Raw genomic sequence first — 12,309 nt, forward strand, 5'->3', positions numbered from 1 at the left:
GTGTGGAGTGTACATACATATGGGTATTGGTCACAGTGTCCACACTTACATTTACCATGACGCACCCAAAAGCCATGTGACCCCAGATACCAGCATATGTTAGCACCACACAACAATTTCCATCATGATTGTATAAGATAGAATTGCATACATATCAACATTTGGGATGGGGAAAGTCAGAGAGATACCAGATATTAATCTGGAGGGCAATTTCCATTGACCACTGCTGTAGGAGAGGCCATGCCAAGCAGAAGACAGCCTCAAGTAAGACATTGATTGTCTTGCGAAATATGGGAGTCACCCGAATGAATCAAATTGATTGTCATTGTTGCAAGTCCACCTTTCATCCCTAATCTGAACTCCACATGTGTCTATAACAGCACTGTGTACATCATTGAAACGTCTTTGGTATGGTGGACACCGTTATGTAGTGCAGCTTGTATTAACTACTGTCACCGCCAGTATACAGTGAACCGTGGTAATCGTGTATTCATGCACAGTAATGTACAACACTGACATTTGATTAGTGATATACGCAGAGGAATAGTGTCATACATCAGGTGACATGTTCCAACTCTGTTTGTACTAATGAAGACACACTTAGAAGATTGTGTTCTATGTGGTTTTTAACACTTGCATGGCCGATGCCTAACCTTACTAACAGGACATGGTGAATCGCCGACCAGCAGCAGATTTAAACTGTGCGGAAGGTGACTTCCTCCACAGTGGTCACAGCCATGGGCTAATGTTAAATAATGTGACTGCTGCAGTCCAAGGGTTGTGGCCGTCTACATAGATGACAACCCATCTGGATGCCTGACCTCGCTAATGGGACATGCTGATTCGCCGATCACTGGCTGATTTAAACTGCGCGGTCAGCCGCTTCCCTCACAGCGGTCACAGCCATAGGGTTATGTTGGATAATGTGACAGCCCCGGTCCAGTGGCTGTGGCCGTCTACACAAAAGACCGGCTATGTGGCGTACCAGTTTATCGCGTTTTGAAAATCAAATCACTTGCCTCCAGACTTCTGCTAACAACACCTCCTCAATGTCAGCTTCTGTTTGCCAACTCTGGGAGCAGTCATGACATGCTGTACAGTGTGCGGGCCCCTGCCTTCACTCCCGAGGAGCTGGAGACCCTGATGAAGGATGTCCTTCCCCTGTATCGCCAGCTCAATGGCTCACCAGAGGAGTAGGTGAGTACTGCTAATACAGTCTGTACTTTGCAACAAATATCCAATGCAATCCCATAGGCCACAATGTGGTTCAAAGTCCCAGACTGACATCAGAGTTAAGCAAGTCTGATAGTGTGTCCCCTACATAGAACAATCATGTCATGGTTCATGTGGCACTGTACCTTGTGGGCTTAACATCACCATTATGCTGTGTAATCAGTCCTAAATCCTGCACCAGTTGCACGCACATATCTATGCATGTATAAATGTTATATTGCCTTTGATGAATTTGCTTTTCACAACATGGCAGATGTGCTTACAAATGTATAAGCCTTACATGCTAACTTGTGTGTGTTTCCTGTAAATAGCATGCGAGGATGATGTGAGATATGTGTACAACACATATGAGGCCTCACCAACCTGTTGTCTGGGAGAAAGCAACACCTCACAGACCCCTTCTAAGTGATCCACAATGGTCCCAAGGTATACTGATAGGTAAGGCAAATGTGGGAATATGATGGTCATGTGAAAACAGTATGCTCAGGCTGCAGAGATTAAATCCTGATAATGAGTTGTGCCCTGTATGGTCCAAGGTCAAAGCTGTAGCAGAGATAATGTGGCTATGGAACTGATGCACAGAGTACTCTCCCCGTAGATCTGCTGATCTGCTAAATAGGTGTAACTGGGCCATGAATGGGCCTAAATTTGCATTGTATTATTACAGTTGGTATGATGCATGATGAGATCCCCAGACCCAAAACTACTGCCCATAGACCCATATCGTCATTGTGTGTCATTGCCTTAGGATAGTCACCTTACTCCAACATGTCTGGGATGTTACTGTCCTATGAGTGATTCTAGCCTTGTACATGAACAATACTCATGTGAAACATGTACACTGTGGATAGTTGGTTACATCTGCAGTGTAGTTCAGAAGTGCATCACCAGCTGTATTACAATGAGCCATCATGCAGTATGTACAATGGTATGTTGATGTCATCCAATATATGCTGCCACATATGGCATACAGTATGTCCTGTGGTGTCAAGCCTTGCCACACAAACACATGCACATGTAGTATGATGTCCAAATGAGTAAATCACATGTCCCATGATCATCAGAGTGGGAGCTCTCACTGACGCACATTCCAGCCCTTTCATTGTAACCCACATCTTGGAATGTATTCAATGCAATGCTAGCAGTAATGACTTGGACTTTTTGAATAAAGTCATTTGTCCAGACTTTTCAGGTGTCCAGTGATGCACTAGTACTCTACCCTTCGTGATAACACAATGGTGTGCTGTGTAACATGTCAACTCACTTCAGAGCTCATGTTGTGTGGGCCAGGGCTATATGATTTCAGTGGGCTGGCCTAGTCAGTATAGACCTAATCAGTATTGAGGGTAGTTCTCAGATGACTTAAGTAGTGTTTAGTAATGCTTTTTGTCATGCTCAACATGTGTGCCTTATATATGTAGTGTCCACAATATAGATCAATGATTATGCTAGCTGTCTATAACCTCTATGTTACCCTGGCAAATAACTTATATCGTGCATGTCTACTCAGTTTCTTCATCTATAGCATCCATACAGGTCAAAGCCCATCAGAAGGTGTCCATGTGTAAAGCCATTGCCCGGAAGGTGCAGTGTTCACTGCAGGAAAAGGTGGGAGGACCTGAGTTGGTGGATCTGGAAGACCGTGGCCGTCCACCTGGGGCTGTCCTCCCATGGCAGAAGGGGAATGCACTGGACCATGACCAACCTAATGGCCCACATACAGGCCTTGATGTGCAGCTGAGAGCCCAACAGCAGCTGGGAGGGTGTGAGTATTGGCCTGAGTGAAAAAGTATGCATGACATCTATCTTTTGTTAAGGCAGCTATTTCCCCATCAACCTTGAAGGTGTCTAATGTCCCACGCAATGGGAGAGATGTTGCATGTGTAGATATGGTAGTAGGTTCATGGTGATAACCGTAGAATATTGTCCATGTGACCAGGAACTAAGCAGGGTCCAGTCACATGTCAGTTTCCAGAGCTGAACAGCCACATTGCTGCCTAATGCCTCAGATAACCTACATCATCTTTCTATGTCATGTGTGACAGTTGTCCCAAACAGCCCACTTGTGATCCTTGTGTGAGGAGTGATGCTTCCTCACTACCGTGTCTCATGTGATGGCAGACCACTTACTTGTGGCATGACACACAATGAACTCTAGTTGCAGACATAGAGCAATGCTTCCCCAAGGTAAGTAGGGATTGTACAGTATCATGAGGTGGCTAACACCACTGGTGCCAACTGTATTGATGCCTATATGCTGGCATATGTACTTTTATGTTCTGTACTGCCATATGTACAAGAGTTCTATACATGATCTGAGGGCCCACAAGGTTTTTATTCTGATTGCATCACATTTGCATGTGGTGGCCAATGTGTACGTGACAATAGTAATCTGTGATTGGTATACAGAGTAGAAGTAACCACATACAGGGGTGTGTAGACATTGGTGGGTGAGTCACTCATCCCTAGTAACATTGATGGATGTTGTTAGCCAAATTGTTACGGCAATGACACACATGGAAGACTTACAGTACTATCTGACAATGTGAGTTTGCATGTCATTGAGAAGGGTCTATTCAGTTAAGTGTGATGCACATGTGCATTTGTTGAGGGTCATCCTATGGCTGTTGACATGCATCAGGAGTGACATATTGACATGCTGGTGTCCTATATGGGCATCAGCACTCAGTAGTACATTGGTATTTTTGTTTGTGAGACAAGGAAGGTACCATGTATTCCCTTCCCTTTTGGACATGAGTAAGACCTCTTTATGGCCTGGTATTTTTGACATTTGACATGTGAAAAAGGTGTGCTCACATGAACTAGTCTTGACTGGGGATGTTTCTAGGCAGACTCGTGTACAATGTTTCTTTTTGCTAAAATCTCACACCACTTGGAGCCACATTCTCTCCATTCAACTCTTCTGTACTATATGCTACACCTAGCTAAGCTACTCATGTGTACTTTCAACTGTGTCATCTGGCAGTAGACAGATGTGAAGGTGTTCCTTGGGATGTGTGAACAGTGTGGAATGGGCACTTCCATGTCACCTTCTTCTTGGTAGTCACATATTGCTGCAACTTAGCTGTATTAGGTGACCAGCAGTTCTACATGTGGTGGTATAGGGACACCTGGCCATTTGCTGATTGCAGGTCTTTGTGTGAATAGGTAGTAATACATTCCATGTGGACATCCCATTTGATGACATCAGGTAACTATGGTATGCTACAAGGGCCTAGGTTGACAGGCTGATGATATCTGCTGCTATCCACATGAGGCTGGATTTGGGACAAGGTCACACATACAGTTAGAGCAGACTGGGGTTATGACACCATTATGTGTGACTGTAGACAGGTCATGTAGTATTGTTGTGTTTCTATCTAGGACCCTAATTCGATATTCCCGATTTATGCCCTTATATGGTTATAATAAATAATATCCTTATAAAGGCATAAGAATCATATCCATATTTAGTAATAGCCCATGCAGTCCAAATACGGCAAGGCTACTTCCCCTGACTCCTAGAAAGTACAACACATTCTTTAAACAAACCAAACCTCCAGCAGCCCGGGAAATCCTCCTGCTCTTGTTTTGATTTGCACAAGAACTCCTAGAGTCAGAAGGAACTGTTAGTTCTTGGTGACGTCTTATGTCCAGCCTCACGTCAAACCCGGCACCTTTCAGGTATAAATATACCAACGTTGCCTTAAGCAAACACACGGTGGTTTGGAGCAGAGCAGCTATCTACTTGCCCGAGAGCCCAGCTGATGCGAGAGCCCACGGAAGCCGCCCTCCCTTTTGACGCACTGAGAAAGACGCTGTCTTTTTCTCCAGCTGAGAAAATCCAGCTTCGGTGTTTCCAGCCACCCTTGCGGGTTGCTGGGATATCGAGTCCTGAGAGAGAGATACCAGACCTCCTACATTCTGTTACCAAGGTACGGAGCTGACTAAACCCTTACGAGACTTCTTGATTCAGATTCCTTGGCAAAAACCAACTTAACTTAAACTGCTACGTACTTACTCCTTCCCACGTATTAGGCTTAGGTCAGGTACACCGGGGTAGGCGTATTTAGAAGCACCAGTTGAGTACGTTAGTCAATGTTTTATGTATGTATATATTTTATCCATTTTAAAGTATCATATTGCTAAGAAACCATATCAATGTTTTTACAGTATTATTTCATAATACTCCTTTTACTGTACGCACTTTACTTTATGATAAGTATTGCAATTGTGGCAATTCATTTTTCTTGCATGAGAAAGAAGACTGCTCAATAAATAACACATTTTATTGAAAACGCCCGTCTCTCTATTTCTCTGCACTCTGGTGAAACTAAGTATGCACGATTGACTGAGTAAAATAGCTGTCTATTGTTTTCACACGACTCTAGAGATACACTCTTATTCTGAGGGAGCAAAGTTGTCATGTTTATGCGGTTGTCAGAAGCTAATCCCTTCTTGTCCAAATCCGGAGAGTTAACTCTTTCCTGAACATTTGAGAAAGTTTCTAGTGACCTCTGAGCTAGCTGGCAAAACTAATTAAGTCTAATATAGTCAGTAGAGACCTAGTCTACCTCAGTCCTACGTCTACACTACTGTTTATATTATTCCAATGCGCAGAGCCTATTGGGAATATAGGAACTACACTACAGTATTCATGCTTGAGCTCATGCCAATGTTGGAGGCCATGTAGTTATCCTTGTACATGTTATCTGTGCAATTGTATAATGTTGTATTTTATGATCTGTTTGCCCAGTTTGTTCACTCAATTGCAATTAATCTACTTGTACTATTATTTCAGCATATGCCCATGCAGTGGTGAAGACAGGGAGGAGACATTTGGGGAAGCAGCTAGCCAACGTAGTTCCCATCACACTAGTGACACGGAGGGAGCCAGTGGCCCAGAGGTGATGCCACGGAGGCGCCCTATGACATAGTAGCATCATCATCATCTGAGTTGAGCTCCAGTGGCCACTCCCTGGTGGTGGCGGACCCTCCGGGACCAGCTTTCGCCACATCCATGTCTGCCACCCCCGATCCATCTCCATCCTCTCTGCTGATTTCCAGCTAGCTGTCTGGGCCTGCTCCCCTAAGATGGGAGGAGTCACCTTTGCACCAGGCACCTCACCCCCTGCCCATGTCTCCCCTGCTGCCCTGAGAGTGGGGGCAATTGAAATCCTTACGTGGATCTCTGTGGGTCAAACTACAGTGCGGAATGCCATCGAGCTGCAAAGCCCCCCACTGACACAGATGGTGTTGTACCTGAAAGGCATTCATAATTGCATGTATGCCCTACAGTTATCTTTTCAGGGTCTGGCTTCTACACTCACTGCAGCCTTCCACCTAGTCCACCAATTCCAACTTTCCATCCCACCTCCTGCCTCTTTCCCATCCACAGTCCCTATTCCCATATCTACCCAATGCTCACACACACATAAGCATACATTCACATCAACATCCACACAGAGCACATGACAACAGAAACATAAGAAAAAACACAGGCACACTCCCAAGGCACTCAATCCCCTCACCACCACATCTAGTGACATACACCCAGACACAGAACCCACTGTACCACATACATCCATAACACACAAAGATACAGACACCACACCAGCAGACACAGACACTACACATATACAGCCAGACACCTCACCACCAGACACAAACACTATAGACATACAGCTGGACATCACACCACTAGACACAGAGACTACACACATACAGGTAGACACCACACCAGCAGACACAGACACTACACACATACAGGCAGACACCACACCACCAGACACATCCACTACTGCTATCACACACCAAGACACCACACCTACACCACCAGCCACAGACACAATACACATTGTCAAGGGACAGGGACATTTATCAATCAAACACATACAGAGACATGCACAAACAGCATACACATCCACACCTCAGATTTCACATTCCTCTACCTCCAAAACACAACTCCTTGTCTTACCTCCTCCCCAGTCTCCCAAATAACTTACCCTGTTTCCTCTTGACCTTTTCCCTGCCAAAGCTGGCCCCTCCCAAAGCCAAATGATCTTTCCCAACCCTCCCCTTCCTTTCCACTTCCAATTCCATGCAAAAAACAACAGCCCCCGCCCCACTAAACCCCTCCCTACCCCACAAGGCCAAATAAATGAAATCCACCTATCCAGAAACTGACCAACCCCCTCCCAAAACTAAAAGGAGCTTTTCCATACCCTACCACAGATCTTCTAAGGCCAAGTAAAAACATTAAAAAAAACTGCTCCCACTCTCCCTATTTCTATCACTGCCCTTCATACATACCAAATACCCTGTATGGTCAGACCCAGCCCTCCCAAACCTGAGCCAAGCCCTACCAAAGACCAAACCAACACTCCTAATGCCGAGCCCAGCTCTCCCAAGTATCAAAACAGCCCTTCAAATCCCAACCCCGGCACACCTTAATAATATAATAGAGGTGCCTGGACTGCCCAATAGATGCCTCTTCCTGGGAAGATTTCCCTGGCAGTGTTCTGGTAGGCACGTTAGGTGGCACAGCAGTGTGCTGGACCACGTACTGGAATTAGGACCGGCCATTGGCCTTTGTTTTTGAATCTCAATTTGTACTCTATAATAAACAACTTGCTTTGTTTAGAACACATTTGTACAGCCATTGCTACTGATGCCACTTGTTGTTGTTGGCTAATTTGGGATGTGTGACTACAGTTGTGTTTGTTTGACCATGATAGCTGATCCATTTGTAGTGGCAAGTATGGTCAGACCTTATGACAAGTTATGATGTTACAGAATACGAGGGTCAATGTTCAATGAATGTATATCTAGGATGAGTTGAAAATGGAGCTAACATTGCATTGGGTGGGATCTTCTATGGTATGTATTGCAGCTTTACTTGGCCAGTGTCCACGTCTTTTGGCTTGCTGTACTACCTGAAATGTAGGGTGCATATGTGTTTAATGTGTGCAAAGCACTTATTTGTTTCTCCAAACATGGGGGATGTTGTATTTTAATACCTTTTTGGTACTTTGGATGCACATGTACCCTTTTTCATTAGTGCTCTTTCCACATACTTTTACTAGGTGTCTGACAACTGCTGTTGCTGCACTGTTTTTTTCAGGAGTTACACTTGCACATTAGCCACATGTGCAGGCCACGTTGTGACAGTATTGGTTGTCCCTGATATACCCCATGCCACAGATCCTGTGTTCATAGAGACATTGATGCAGCTGCAATATGGACTGTGACCTTGGCCCATTGCCTTCCAGGAGTCCCCCTGGTTTGGATAACCCAAATCTGCATGGAGTCTTTACATTGTGGCACTTAAATGTATGAGACCGTGGTTTGTGGTAATCCCATTTACCTGACTTTCCTCTTTCATGTGGGTGATGTGTGAAGGCCCATTACAGTGCTTTAGCAGTGGAGATGTGTTTTATTTTCCTTAGACATCCATACTGATGTGTGTTCAATGTCACAACAGGACATAGCTTATGAGCAATGTGAGGGTGTCACAGAAATTGATTGCTATGTTATTCATGAGAAGGTGCTGATTTGTTGTACAGTTTATTGCGCACATCAGTACACTAGTTTCTGAGATGTGCACATATGTAGAGTTTGAGAGATTCTGCCTGTACATTGTTATTGACCTCGACATAAAGGGCATCATGCAGATGTGATGGGAATATACATTCTGTGATGTGCATACAGGGATCCACAAAACATGTTTGGGCCAGGTATAATACGCCCCTAGCCTTATCCACGGTGCTGTGGCTCCAGTGGGGATATGTGTACTGTCACAACCCCATGATCAGAGACGTTTTAAGGCATGGGCAAAGTGGGCACTGGCTCAGGGCCCCAGCCTTTCTGGGGCCCCACTGATAGAGCCAGATCTCTTCTACAGAGTCTTGTCCCACTGACCTTTAATAATTCTTAAATAGATTGTTTTAAATACTGTTTTCCTTTATACATCTTTTAAGTGTGTGTGAGTCTTTTACAGACATTTCACAGAGTGTGTTTATGATTCATCTATAAAAAAAAAGTGTATTTTAGATCAAAAACAGGATCTCAGATATGAGAAATGGGAGGATGTCCCAGAGATTATTTGCAGTAATATTAGCGAGCATCTGCTGTGTTACAATATGGAGACATCACCATCCCTGAATAGTACATGTAAACACTTTTAGAATTTGGAAAAGTGTGCCTATGACCTAGCTAAAGAGGGCATGAAAGAGACGACTTTGAATAATGAATTCAAAGCTGTTCCGACCAGGGCCCCCCAAAATCCATCTGGGCTGCGGTCCCCAAAATCCTTATGATGTCTCTGCCAATGATTGATTTATTGTGTGGGACAAAGTTGGCTAGGAGTGCTTTCAGTCAGGTGGTGTGCAGTATAAGTAGATTATCACCAGGTACGTTTGAGATGCCCACACTGACACATACACATGCTCTCTGTCTTCTATGTTGTGGTGGACTTATACAGTGTGGTGAATTTTGTGTTTCATTGTGTTTTTCATCTTCTCCACAAGAGGACTGTGAGTGGGATGACTGTACTGAGGGGTTTCTCACTGGGGTGTGGCTGATGTACATAAGGGTGCGGCTTACAAGCATGTAAACTGTACATCTCGATTGGCATGTTGTCCCACACAAACAATATATTCCTACTTCTGTCATTGCACAACATCAAGCTATCTGATACAAGTTATATTGCACCTATAAGAAGCCAGGACTATTGGATTTGTAAATGGTTATTAGTTTCATTAGTTCTTGAGCAACAACTATGACTGCATTGCATTTTATTATGATAATGCTTCAGTTCTGACCTGACAACACTGGGGATGGAGTATTATGAGTCTCTATGCAGTTACATCTGCGGCAGTGGAAAGTGTTACTACTCCAGAATTTAATGTAATTCTCTCACTGAGGGTGAGTGCAAATATGGAGAGTCCGATGGAACCCATCTCGGAAGATGCTATTTTGACCTGCCTATACTAACGACCAACAAGCCCCAAGCCACTTCAAGCCCTGCTACACAACTCTACATAATCGCTCTTTCTACTGTCCCTTCAGGCCCCTCATGTCCTGCTTATCATGAAATATGTATGGGCATGTCCCAGCGTGATGACTTGGAAACATGTTGCTCACGCGCCCCCACTGATACTGCGCAAGCTACGCCTCTGCCTTTCCAAAGCATGCAGCGATTTACTTTGGACTCCATGTATATCGGTGGGTATGAGACCTACCTCAGTTGCATCCATGGCGGTGTTGATTTTGTGCATCATTGAGCAGGTACAGCAGCAGTAGGACATGTACGATAAGCTCCATGTCGGCACAGGACGTGAGAAGCTGTTTACAGGTGAGTGTCTGCCTTCTATCCAGCCCTTTTTGCCAGCTCTAATGAGGTGGTTAGACTGCCATGGTCAGCTCGTTGGAAAGGCACATCGTAATTGGGCAGGCAGTTCGTAAGGCTGTTCACTCTCCAACTAGCTCCTTTGGCCCTTTCCAATGCCACCACGGTCAAAATTTTCTGGCAGAGTCCGAAGGACCATGGCGGTCAGATTTCTTTTCATACGCAATCATTGTCATCCAGTGTGACCGCATTTGACGAGACAGCGGCAGCCTGACCACTTCTGACAGGACTGCGTAAGCTGGTCCGACCAGCATTGTAGTGAGACCCTAATTCGGGGACTTAGTTGTGTTTGTTTTTGGTGTTAAAAAGAGGGTTCTATAAGAAAGCTGTAGTGGTCAGTTTCCTCTGTGGCAGGGGCATAAGCTAATGAAATATTGTTTTTAAAATTTTAAAGGCAAATTTGCCTTTCCTTACATATTTTACACTTAGTGCATATTGCTATAGGAAACTCCATATCCTTTGGTTAAAATAGCAGTAACAGCCTTGTATGGCTATGTGTGGGTAAAGTTTAAGGGGAGTTTGAATTAGGGTTTGTTGAAATTCTATTATTATTTTATGTGGGGAGTTGTTTGTTTTAATTTTAATGAGGTTTAGTAGTTTTTAGTAAGTGCTACTTTGTTTATTAGATAGTGGGGTGTTAGGAATGCTATATTAGTTTTGTGATATTCAACATGTATAGTGTATATCTGAGTTTGAAGCACATTCTGGATGTTCCAGACATCATCTATGTTTGGCATTGGCTCAGTTCAATAAGTTATCTGCAGTAGAAAATATTATGATGCGTTAATCATTGTTAAGGTTACCATGTAAGAGGAACCATTTCTCATTATGTATGATGGTTAAATGTTTAGGAACTTAGATATCTTGGTAACTTTTAGAGACAGGAGCTGTACCACATATTGTCCAAAAAAGAGGGTTTAGAATGTCTCTTTGCTTAATGCAATAGCAATCCTTCCATCTGACCTATGCTAATAAGAATGATTTCCATTTTATTTTTATATATTGATACAAGTGACAAAATATAACAGAAAGGTCAGTTTCTCTAAAATAGCAAATAGCCAGAATTGAAAGTCATAGTAAATCAAGATAAAAAAATTGAGGCTTCTAGCTAAGAGGTTGTTTTTTAAGTACAAGATAGATAGAAGGAGCATTTTGCTATTTAACAATCTGAGACAGCTGATGAAGGGATGTATACTTGTTTTCTATAGCTCAGTGTTGTGTAGATTTAAAAAAAGATTGTACTTTTATAGAAATCAGGAGTGGCCTTTCAAAAGAATGTTTTGCTTGACAGCTGAGAATAATAAATCATTGTGAGCAGGTGGGAATTTACCAAAGTTGAAAATATGAAATGAAATCTATACTCTAAAATCCACATGTCTCTATGTAGCAATTTTCTCATCATGTTTATCATCACTCTGAGATATGTATTGATTGAACAACCCACTCCTACTGCTGTGTCCATTACACGACCCCTCAGTGCCTGCAGAGAAGAGTAGCTAGGGTAGAAAATATATGTGGACTCTGCCGACAGAAGAATGAGTATATATATATATGAGTTTGAAAAATAAACCTAATCCCCTCAATCAATGAATCAGTCTAAAGAAATCGTTGGCTAGATCACTTTTGTTTCAGCACGAGATGAAGATTTGTGCCACTGGTGCACTCAT

Source organism: Lissotriton helveticus, chromosome 8 (genome assembly GCF_964261635.1).
Source record: "Lissotriton helveticus chromosome 8, aLisHel1.1, whole genome shotgun sequence".
In the NCBI taxonomy this organism is placed as follows: Eukaryota; Metazoa; Chordata; class Amphibia; order Caudata; family Salamandridae; genus Lissotriton; species Lissotriton helveticus.